Here is an 11,443-nt window from a genome sequence, read left to right as displayed (position 1 = left end):
GCCATGTTTGCTGTGGGCCACTTCCTGCCTCTTGCTTGGAGGCCTCTTGGAGAAGGCTGCTTCCTTTCCTGCTGCCTCTGCTTGGTTTGGCGAAGTCCCTTAGTGGAGGGAGCTCCCTTCCTCCCTGGAGGAGCTCGTTGCACCTCGACAGACGAAGAGTGGTAAGAGAAGAGGGGAAGAAGAAGGGGGCCATTTTGTTTTCAGTTGGATTTGTGTCGCTTGGCTGTTCCCTTTGAAGTTGCGCATGGAGTGCCTATGAAGTTGTGTACACGGTAGTGGTTGAGGTAGAAGCACAGCAGCTCACAGATCATGCTGATGCCTGGAGAACCCTAATAGTAGAAACACCCCCCTGAGTTAGAAACAGGTGGGGAGAGATTGAATACAACACACACACACTGCACTTTTCTCCCACTCCTGGTCATTTCAAAATGGTGCAGGACTCAAAAGCAGGACCACTAAATGGTTGTCACGTCGTGATACCAGTCATTCAGCTGCCAGTGGTTTCTATGCAATCTCCAAACGAACAAGGAGTCATTCAAACTTCTTTGAGAATCACAAGTTTAAGGAGATGTAGAGATGGAGGCAGCGTAAGAGGGACAGAGAAGCAGCAAACAACAGATTCTGAAAAACGGGGAGCAGGTGAGCGAGGTTTGGTTAAGGTGGGCCTGTTTTCCTTTGGGATCCTTTGCATATGTCATGTTGTGTTCTCAGTTTCTGCATCCCCCTTCCCGTTTGTACGGCTGTAGTTTTGTTTATTGTTGTTGTTTTTTGGATCAGGTTGTATCTGGCCTAGATTAGTTGAGCAATACACATTTAAGGGAGTACTTGGTATAATCTTTGTACAGATAGAAGGATAGTTGAAAAGCGGATTCATAGCCCATGATGTTACGATAAAAGGCTATACATGTCATGTGGTTAAGAGATAAAGGAAAAGGTTTCAGCATATTACAGGAACTGGTGACAGCCAATGAACATCAACTTATTCAGCCATCTCTAATATCTGAGCATCATTTCCTAGTGGATTAGCCATCATACTTGTTTTTCCTTTTCTCCTAATATGTTGCTAAAATTCTTCAGACCAAACAGTTGGCTCACATTTATGACTGGGTGGGTGTGCATTTGCACTTAATTTTAGTCTTTCTTTTCTGTTTATCAAAACCCCAAACACTTGCATAGGACATTTCTTGTCTACCTCCACTCCAAGTGGTTATGGCAAAATAGGAGCTGTATTATATACCGAATATAGCCTTAGAGTGCCAGTAATAGAACAGTTGGGTTTCCTCCTTATTTATTTATTTAAGGCATTTATATACACATAAGCATTAGCATTTCTAGGTACGGTTGATGAAAATCAACCAGAATGCTGAATTAACTAACTAATACTGCACTGTTTTGGTTTAGTCCCACTGAATGTGGCTCTTGGTTCCATCTTTGTATGTGCACACATGCTGAAGTAAATGGAAGGCTGGATGAGGTGCTTTGCTTTGTTTCAAGAAAATTATGTGCTGTTCCTAATACAGAGAAAGCTGCATATATAATTTGCATGTATGGTTTGGAAATTACTCTGTTATTCGGGCTAAGGAAGTAATTCAGTCAATGTAATCCTGATGACTCAAGCGAGAACACCAGCCTAGCATGGCACCATGGAAACATGAGGCAGCAAAAAAACAGTTGGTGGGTGGGTTGCATTGCAGGGATTTGGACCCTTGTGGTCCCTCCCAACTCTACAGTTCTATGATTCTATGGTTGGAGGTGGTTTATTTTGCTTTATTGCTGTCTGGTGTGTGTGTGTTTCCAGGATGAAGGCTCAATAAACAGATTTGTTTGCAATGAGAATGGACAACATCAGCTATTTATCGAGCATTCATTCCAAGCTGTTTGGAGGGATGTTAGATGACATTGCATCAAAACAAGTGTTATCCCACACTTCCCAGTGCATTTTTTCTTGTTACTTTTGGGGAAGCAGATTTGTAGCACAGCACCTCCCAGCTATCATTGTGCAACATGAGTTTTCTGTTTGTGACTGAATCCCACCCCAAAATGGTGCCAGACTACAGGTGTTGTGGTTTGATGCCCCTTGCCCATTTTTTCCTGACCAGGGGAAAAGACTTATGAGTAGCAGCTATGCAAACATGTTGGAAAATCCTCTACCCACCTAATTTTTAGAAACATTTTCCAGACGATTAGTATTTGGACTGGCTTTTAATAGTTTGAGCTATACAGCTATTGGATAATTCATACAAGTTGTTTAAGCATCTTAATGGTGTTTATTTGTGTGTTACAGTATATTGATTGTTTTAGTATTGTTATGCTAAACAGGGAGGCTAAAAATAAAAATCTGTTGTTTTAAAATGAAGAAATAGTTCAGCTACTAAGACTGAGAATATGCAAGGATAATTTGTCAATAAACAATAAAAGAGAATAACTTCATAATCATATTCAGAATTGGAACTCACTCCATGGTTGAAGCCAGAATTAGTTTTGTCCACTAAAAGTGAGAACTGAACAAATTTATAGTTCTGTTTCAAATATTAAGTTGCTTGTGAGGCCTATGGTTCCCCCTAGGTTTTCTTTAGAGGGAATAGTTCGTCTTAGCTGCCCTGCTGTTTTAGTTCAAGCAGAAACTCCTTAAGCAGCAACATATGGCTCCACATTAGAGTTGATCAACCTTTAGAGTGCATAAAGGCTGGGACACTGTTATCTGGTGCGGTCTCTTAAGGTACATTAAATAATTTCACCCTGCCACTGACCTGTAGGTAGTGTTAGCAAAATTCAAGCTTGCTGTGGAGGAATAAAAGTGATAGTAGTAGTCTGATCTAGAAACAATTTGACATTATCACAGTTTGTTGCATTTTGGTGAGATAAATTCAGCCTAAGTTGACCTACCCACATGATGAAGCAAGCTTGTGACTTTTCTGTAAGCCTTAAGGTATCAGCCCCATTGTGTCTTCATAAAGCAATGACATTGTGATTTGTTCTCTGAACAGAAATAATGAAAACGTTTGCATGACCACTTCCCTTTCCAACAAAATGGTGGACAATGCCAGCAATTTCCATTTCACAATGGTAGCCCTGAGGCTCCACTATTTATCAAGCAGCCGCACTCATCAACATCTACCATTCTGAGTTGGAGTAAGTCCCTTTTCTGTTTGCTGTGCACTTAAAACACTACTCTACAGACCTGCCTGTAAGCAGCACTTCCTATACTTAGACAGTACACTGGTAACAGACTATGAGCCTGCCTGGCTGTAAATTAGGGACTCCCAAAGTAAACAAGCAGATAGCTTTGGCTGAAGATACCTCATTCTAGGAGTGAAAAAAAGTCAACGAAACAAAGATAACAACATATAATGTAATATTGATCAATAAAATATGCTTAGCCAGCCTCCAAGCGGCACTTCCCATCACCAGGCAGCGGTTTGCAGCGAGACTGATAACAGAGCATATGCCTGCCTGTTCACAAATTAGGGATTCTCCAGACCTACAGAGGTCTATGTTGGCGGTAGTACAGTACTCTAAAGGGTCATCCTTCATCCCTTGGGGCTGTGTTGTTCATTCAAATAAGAGAGATCTGGCCTCTTTTATCAGCCCATCTTCCAGAGACATATGGCCAGTCTCTCCTCATAGTCCTACTTCCCCATAGTTCTCGTACTCCTACTGTAACTGTACCATTTGTCCTAGAGAGCAAGCGGAAAGGGCAGCAGCTGCAGAAACTTCCCCTCTTCATCCTTGGTTTTCATTGCCTATTAATGCAGCCAAATTGAGGGCTAATTCTCAAAGTTAAAAGCAGCCTTGCCCAGCTGCGCCATAACACTAAGCGCCATTGACAGCCCCCTGTCGTAGCTGCCATGTCAGCTTTGTAGACTCGGCCACTGGGTGCTGAGCAACTGGAGGGGGCTAGCAGACCTGTCAGGACGCCTCCTTTCTAGGACACAGTAATGCCTTGGTAATCGGCAGCATACTCCTATCAGCCCACAGGGCTATTGTCATCCTTGTGACAGGGCAGCTATATTAGAATGTAGGCTTCCAGTTCTGTATTTATTGTTTTCTTGCTGACTTTCAGAGGCAATAATGTTTCTGAATGCCAGTTGCTGGAAACTACAGGGTGGGGAGAGTGCTCTTGTGCTGGGTCCTGCTGGCGAGTTTCTCACAGGCTTCTGGTTGGCCGCTGTGAGAACAGGATGATGGACCAGATGTGTCATTGACCCGATCCATCAGGGCTCTACTTATCTTCCACCCGACTCTTGATTGTCTTGGTTCTTTAGGTCTCAATCCATAAACCATAAGCCTCCTGTTTACCTCCAGGTTTTTATTTTCAGAGAGATATGCAGAATGCCGTGCTTTGGTGAAGGAGCTGCACATTCCCAAGTCTGGTTCCCCAGCACATTGGTTTGCCATTTGTTCACAACAGCACACTGCCAATGGAACTGGCTAACCGCTCATTTCATAACAGATAGCCTGTAATACTGTAATTTATAGCCTCAGTTTCTCACCTGAGAAACATGTGTATATCATAGCTACAGACCTACTTTTCTAATGTGTTCTAGTTAGTGCTCCCCCCCCCCAAAAAAAAATAGGTGCCGGTACTTGCCATGAGGTTGTTACAGTAAGTACCACACTTTTTAACAACAAAAAGAGGTGCTGGTACCTGAGTACCCCCTGGAAAAACCAACAACCACTGGTTCTAATGATGGTTTTGCATCATGTATATAAACGAGAGAACGTGATGCATGTTAAAAGTGGAACAAAGTCCTGGGAGAAGAGGCGACACTAGGTGATCTTTCCTATTCTATAGCTTGGATTCAAAGGGCTAACAAGGAGGAGCCTGTCCACACTATGGCAAGATCTGAGGTCCCTGTTTTTCTGAGCACAGCCTTCTGTGCTTTGCAATTTCAACCCTTTGGGGTGTTTGAGGTGTGCTTTCAGTACAGCAAACCTTAGAATACATGCAGGCTCACTTGCACACCTAGGAGGCCCTTTGGATCCTGGCCTGTGGTTCTAGTTTGTAAAGCACCATCAACAGTGGGTAATCCTTTCAAAAGGGGGATAAAGAACAGCCTTTGTGAAGAGGGATAAGGTTCTCTGGAAAAGCATCTATATGCCACTGCAAAGCGCCAGACGAAGGGCAATGGCAGTTGCTGTCCGGTTGATTTGGCTGTTTCCTTATGAGAGAAGAGAAGAACTGCAAAGAGCAGCTGTGAGCCTTGTTGTCTGTCACCACTGATTTTGCTTACATGTCTGTATGTATCCTCCTTCAGTTGCAGCCACTGCTGGATGATACGCCTTTCACTGCCTTACACTTTCCTGAATATCTTCTTGAAACAGACTGGACTTGTCATTTGTAGGATCCTGCACAGGCCACACAACTGTATCTGAGTTAAGAAAGGCACTGTGAACTAATGATGCTCAGTGCAATATTACAAATGTCTGCTGTCATTTTGAGTGCCTGGTGAGGCAGAATTTGGCCACTGGTAGGTTCTCATTGCACGACCCTGGTCCTTGCTCTGAAATTAATTGAGCCTTTTTGAAAGCTCTGCCCAGGAATTCTGCACAGTAAGCCTTCTCTCTTCCACCCATGGCTGGCGACGTTTTCATCCCAACCTTCTGCCAAATTGAAGGTCAGCATATATCTGAATGCCAGGTGCTGGGAGGGGGAGGAATAATAAGAGCTGGGGGCTGCCACCATTATCTGTGTGTGGTTTTCCCCAAAGCATCTGGCTAGCCATTGTGGGAAATGGACTCACTGTGCTAATGGACTTTAGTCTGATCCAGTTAGGCAAGTCTTAGATTTTTATGGGACACAGTCCTCCCAGCCAGTGTCAGCCAAATACATTTTGCTGCCTGAGGATAAGAACAAGGTGGCACTCCTGCCCATTCCACATACAGAAGCTAACTGGAATGGCCCTTGCAACTTGACTTCAACACTGGTTTCACTGCACAGCAGAGTAGCTTAGAGGATGCAGGGTAGATTACATGGCACACACAGCTCTGTCCACTCAGCACCCTCAGCAACTACGGCCTGAGTTGCCCCTCTCATTCTGCCTAAGGATAGGGCCAGCTCTGCTGCAAGCATTAAGTCCATCTGGATATCCACTGGATCACACTGGTGCTTTACTAACTGATCCCAATCCACTGAGTGCATTTGCTTCCTGGCAAGTATGCTCAAGACTTCAACCTACGAATGAAAAGTGTCGGAACTGTATGATGCATAAAGCCCACAGTAGCCTTTGCACAGTTGACTAATTTTACCCATTTAATTTGTCCTGTGAATTTACATCTCATGCCGCCCTCAAGCACAAGCCCCGCGTTCAGTGGTGGTTCTAATTTCTGATTAAAGAAAGTTACATATTTAGATGCCTGAATTGTAGTAACTCTCTTCCTTCTTTCATGACTGGAAGCCAGCAAGGGAGACGGGATGCAACCTGAGGCTTTCAAAGAGAAAACACACACTGGCAATGCAAACCTCTAGGCAAGGTTGGATAACTATTAATATCTTTTAGAACTTCAAAGAAGCACTTTATAAGTCTCTGTAAACTGTGAGGGTAGACAGCATGTTAAAACATGGACCAATTTGTCCTCAACTTCCCTGGCCTAGAAGCGTGTTAGATAAAACAAGTAAGAGAATGAGTGTCAGGAAAAATTATAATAAAGATGGAGTCCCTCTGCTGGGGATAAGCAGACTGATTGTGACATGAAGCTGCTTCGAGGGTGTGTTGATAAGAAATATCTTGTGAAACCTGAAGGAAGTTTTGATGTGCTTAAGATTTAGGGTTTCTTTCCATCCTTTATTGGAGAAAATCAAAGAAGATTAGAGCCATTAAATACTGTGTTGTATCAGATGATTAGCAGGTATAATTTCATGCTCACTGGTTTATTGTTTATTTTTTATTTGTATGGTTATTTTTAAGGTGTATAGGAAACTTTCTTACACTGAGTCATTGGTCCATCTACAGAGTTTCAGACGGGGAACACTCACAACCCTATCTGGAAATGCTGGAGATTGAACCATGGACATTCCTGGAGGGCCTGGAGGCAGTTGGAGGATGGATGGCGGCTAACAGATTGAGGTTGAATCCTGACAAGACAGAAGTACTGTTTTGGGGGGACAGGGGGCAGGTGGGTGTGGGGGACTCCCTGCTCCTGAATGGGGTAACTGTGCCCCTGAACTGCGCAGCCTGGGAGTCATTTTGGACTCGCAGCTGTCCATGGAGGCACAGGTCAGTTCTGTGTCCAGGGCAGCTGTTTATCAGCTCCATCTGGTACGCAGGCTGAGACCCTACCTGCTGGCAGACTGTCTCGCCAGAGTGGTGCATGCTCTAGTTATCTCCCGCTTGGACTACTGTAACGTGCTCTACGTGGGGCTACCTTTGAAGGTGACCCGGAAACTACAACTAATCCAGAATGCAGCAGCTAGACTGGTGACTGGGAGTGGTCGCTGAGACCACATAACACCAGTCTTGAAAGACCTACATTGGCTCCCAGTATGTTTCTGAGCACAATTCAAAGTGTTGGTGCTGACTTTAAACCCCTAAACGGCCTCGGCCCAGTATACCTGTAAGAGTGTCTCCACCCCCATCGTTCTGCCTGGACACTGAAGTCCAGCTCTGAGGGCCTTCTGGCGGTTCCCTCACTGCGAGATGTGATGTTACAGGGAACCAGTCAAGAAGGCCTTCTCAGTGGTGGCACCCATCCTGTGGAACCCCCTCCTATCAGATGTCAGGGAAATAAACAACTATCTGACTTTTAGAAGACATCTGAAGGCAACCCTGTTTAGGGAAGTTTTTAATGTTTGATGTTTTATTTTGTTTTAAATCTGCTGGGAGCTGCCCAGAGTGGCTGGGGAAACCCAGCCAGATGGACGGGGTATAAATAATACTATTATTATTATTATTATTATTATTATTATTATTATTATTCCACATGCAAGATAGATGCTCTTCCAGTGACAATTACTACAGCTAGTCATGACAGTTAAGTGCCCCAGAATACCTTTCCCATCAGCCCCTCTGCTTTGGTAACATACTGCCTTATGTAGAAGGAGTTCTGGATAACGTGAAAACTTAACATGAACTTTTAAGAATGTTGGTAACATCTTGAGTGCCCTCCTATTATTTGGTTGGCTAAGAAATGTTTGCATTGTTGTCACTAAGCCTACTGTGGAGGTATCATGCATGTAGAAGAATACAGTTCAAACACCAGAACTGGCATTATGCTATATGCCCGGTCAAGTGGATTCCCTAGTAGGCTTTATTTTTCCTTGGTCTGTATGGATGAAAAATAGTTTTGTATTCAGTTTGGCATCCTTGGATGGAGAAGGGAGGAACCCAGGATGGAGAAGGGAGGAACTCCTGCCATTCAGCCGGAAATATGTTCACTTGAAGGTTCTGCAACCTTTGAGCCTGGGTTTTGTGTGTGAGGGGGTTGTGCAAGGAGTTGGCTTGAACAGAAGTCATGTGAGACAAAGAGATGACAGATCATTTGTGGACCTGGGGACTTTAAAGGGTTGGTTGTGGTATGGGAAGAACCTTAACAACTATTATCAACCCATTTTCGTCCTACACTCAAGTTGTGTTCCTGATGTTTCCATGATTCTGAAGTCCTGCTGTGTGTGTTTTGTGTCACATCCGCATCCTAACCAAGAGCTTGGTTGCATGACCGGTAGGCAAAAATTTCCATTATTTCTCCCAACCAGGCAGCCTTCTGTGAAATCTCAGCATGGTTGACCTATCATTTTGCTAGCAATTGTTTTCATTTTTGTTAAGGAAGTGGCATCATGTCACGCTACGCACACGCTCTCACTCTCTCTCTTTTTGCAGAAACTTGTTCCTGGCTGTATAAGCCAGCCAGCTCCGTGAAGCAGAAATGACACATTGTGGCAGCTGACATCTCTAAGGAGAATTTAGCATGAAAACACAGGAAGCCTGCAGCTGGCTAGCATGCCACTAACAGGCCGCTCTGCCAATCGAAGGCAACCGAGGGATGGCCGGCTGGGGACAGGAGTGCCAAAGAGTTTGCTATGGATCTGCATGGCAGACAGCAGGGCTTGGGGGCCTCAAATGGCCAGATGTGCATCGAATTCTCTGGCCCACTTCTCGTGAGGCAACTTTGTGACGCAGAAGGAAGTGCTCCTTTTCCCCAGGGGGCTAGGAGTTAGGTGTGCTTCTGTTCCCAACAGGAGACCGGGGCGGGCTGGTGTTGTTCAGAATCGCCATGAGGCAAATAGTGAATACACTTGAGAGCACCGAGCCTGTAAGCAAAGGAGTCCATTGTAATCAATGGGTGTCAAGCTTCAGGGAAGTGGATTGGCAGGTGTTTGGTACAGCTTCAGCCTGCAGCAAAGAGAATGTGTAATAAATACAGCTGAAACCCTTAAGGTTCTGTCATGTGTTTTCTGCATGGAAAACATAGGTAGTGAATATAATAAAAAATTTTCACATAGAAGTACCACATTTGGAGACCAGTGTGGCCAGGATTGACATTTTACCGGCTATATATGTTGCATAGGTGCTGTTGCTTCTTGCATCCATACCTTTGTAAGATTGAGTACTGTAATGCTCTCTGCATGGGGCTGCCCTTGGAAGTGACTCGGAAGCTTCAGGGGATGCAAACTGTCTGCTTGCCTCCTAATGATGCTTTTAGGTCCAATTCTAGGCATTTTGTGCATGCCTTGACATCCTTCATGTCCTTCAGGAGCTGCCTCTCCCTGCGCTTCGTGAAGGTTGGCTGCCAGGCCAGGGGCAGAGCCTTAGCTGCAGCAGCCCCGAGGTTATAAAGCAGCCTGAGGGCTGCCTTGCCTTCTAGGCAACATCTCCACATGCCAGTGGTGGGTGGTGGCAGAAGCAAAAGTGAGTAGAGCACTTTCACTCCCACTGTCCTTCACCCAGACAGGCAGGAACCATGATCAGCGTTCAGAGACACAATCTAGCCTGGCAAAACCCCTGAAGGAGAGGAAAATACAGGGTGTGCCTGGTGAGAGGGTAGCCAGACTCTTACCAAACTGCACCCTCTCACCAGGCACACCTTGCATTTCCCCCTCTTTCAGGGGCGGAATTTGGCACCCAAGCCTGTGGTTCCCCATCCCCATTACAAAACAACTTCTCTGTTGAGGTCAGAGGGTGTTTCTCTCTTCTCTGCCTTAGGCTGTGAAACGGTTCTGTTCTCTGACGACCCTTTGGGGAGCCTGGTTGCTGGTCTGTTTCGTGGGGCCTGATCGTTTTAGCTGGAGGCTGTTGTAGCTGAAATGGCTGATGGATTGTATTTTAAATTGGTTGGAATTGCATTTTAAAATGTGTGTTATTCTGCGCAGAAGAGACATAACACTTTTTCGGATAACTAGGCCTGCTAAGAGCTGGCTCCTGACAGCGTAGAGTCAAGAAGAGGCAGCATGAGGGTAAAGTGAGCAGTGCAGTCCTGTCATGCACTCCTGCACATCTTCAGAGCCCCTCTCTGCCCTTTCAGACATTTCACTGCAGTATTACCAAGGACCCTCATGCAAGCTTGTTAGGAAGGTGCAGCTTTTAGATTCTGGGCTTTGTGTTCTTTCGGTGAGTGGGGGACTCTTTAGATAGTAAATCAGAACCTCATAAGCCAATCTTGCTGCATTTGGGACTTTCTGCAAATTCTGCTGAGTGGGCCCTGGACCTCTTCACCAACCCCTGCCCTGATGGCACACCTGAGCAGCCCATCCCAAGGATGACCCTATTCCACTCTCAAAATGCACACAACCTCCCCACAAGTGAGCTCAGTCATGAAAAATATTGCAGTTTTTTAGGGGGTACAACTGGAGTAAAGCTTTTATTCCCTTCTTTCTGAAAAGAGCTTTCTTCTGTAGCAATTTCGGGAAGACGGGGCAGTGTGAAGAGGTGAGCAACGCATGGTGCTGCGTAGCCTGTGGTTTTGACGATGGACAAGCCTCCTGTAACTGGAAGGCTTCTGTCTTCTTCACGCAGACTCTGACTGGATCATGTCTTCTGGGTCCCCGGACCACCTGGCTCCCAGGCGCTCCAGGGCTAACTTGCCCTTATTATGCATCCAAACCGCTAGCGTTTCTCTCAGTCGCAAACACAAACACACAGATGGATCTTTGTTTGTTTTTTAGCCTACCAGCAAAGTGCTGGTTATGCTTTAGCAGGCCCACACATTATTTATTGTCTAGGAAAATTGCAAAATGAAACAATAAACCTTGACAACAGCTCATTATTTTCTAGCTTATTTACAGTCATACATAGAACCCCCTATAAAATTTTAGAGAGGCAGTAGACACTTGAACAAGAGGAGCTGCATTTCTAGCTAGATCTGTAGCTGTTTTATAAAATCCCATCGCTAACTTGAAAGTCTGGGGTTTTTTGATATAGTTTCTGGCTTCAATCTCTCCCCCCCCCCCCCAATGATATATCAGCCAATTAATAGATCAGTCTATCACCAAAGATGCTCAGAAACAGAA

At 45.0% G+C, this 11,443-nt stretch overlaps 1 long non-coding RNA gene across 1 annotated transcript in view; it reads left to right on the top strand.

Annotated features, from left to right (window-relative positions):
- The first annotated feature begins 9 nt into the window (after positions 1–9).
- LOC309521950 overlaps positions 10–11,443 on the top strand; it is a 47,122-nt gene continuing 35,688 nt past the window's right edge. Inside the window, exon 1 of the long non-coding RNA XR_014214798.1 lies at positions 10–161. This is a non-coding gene — a long non-coding RNA (uncharacterized lncRNA). The remainder of the gene's footprint in view (positions 162–11,443) is intronic.

The sequence above is a fragment of the Podarcis vaucheri genome (assembly GCF_965113315.1).
Source record: "Podarcis vaucheri genome assembly, chromosome: 2".
Taxonomy (NCBI): domain Eukaryota; kingdom Metazoa; phylum Chordata; class Lepidosauria; order Squamata; family Lacertidae; genus Podarcis; species Podarcis vaucheri.
The sequence above is the reverse complement of the archived record's forward strand: the minus strand, read 5'-3'. Positions and strand labels throughout refer to the sequence as shown.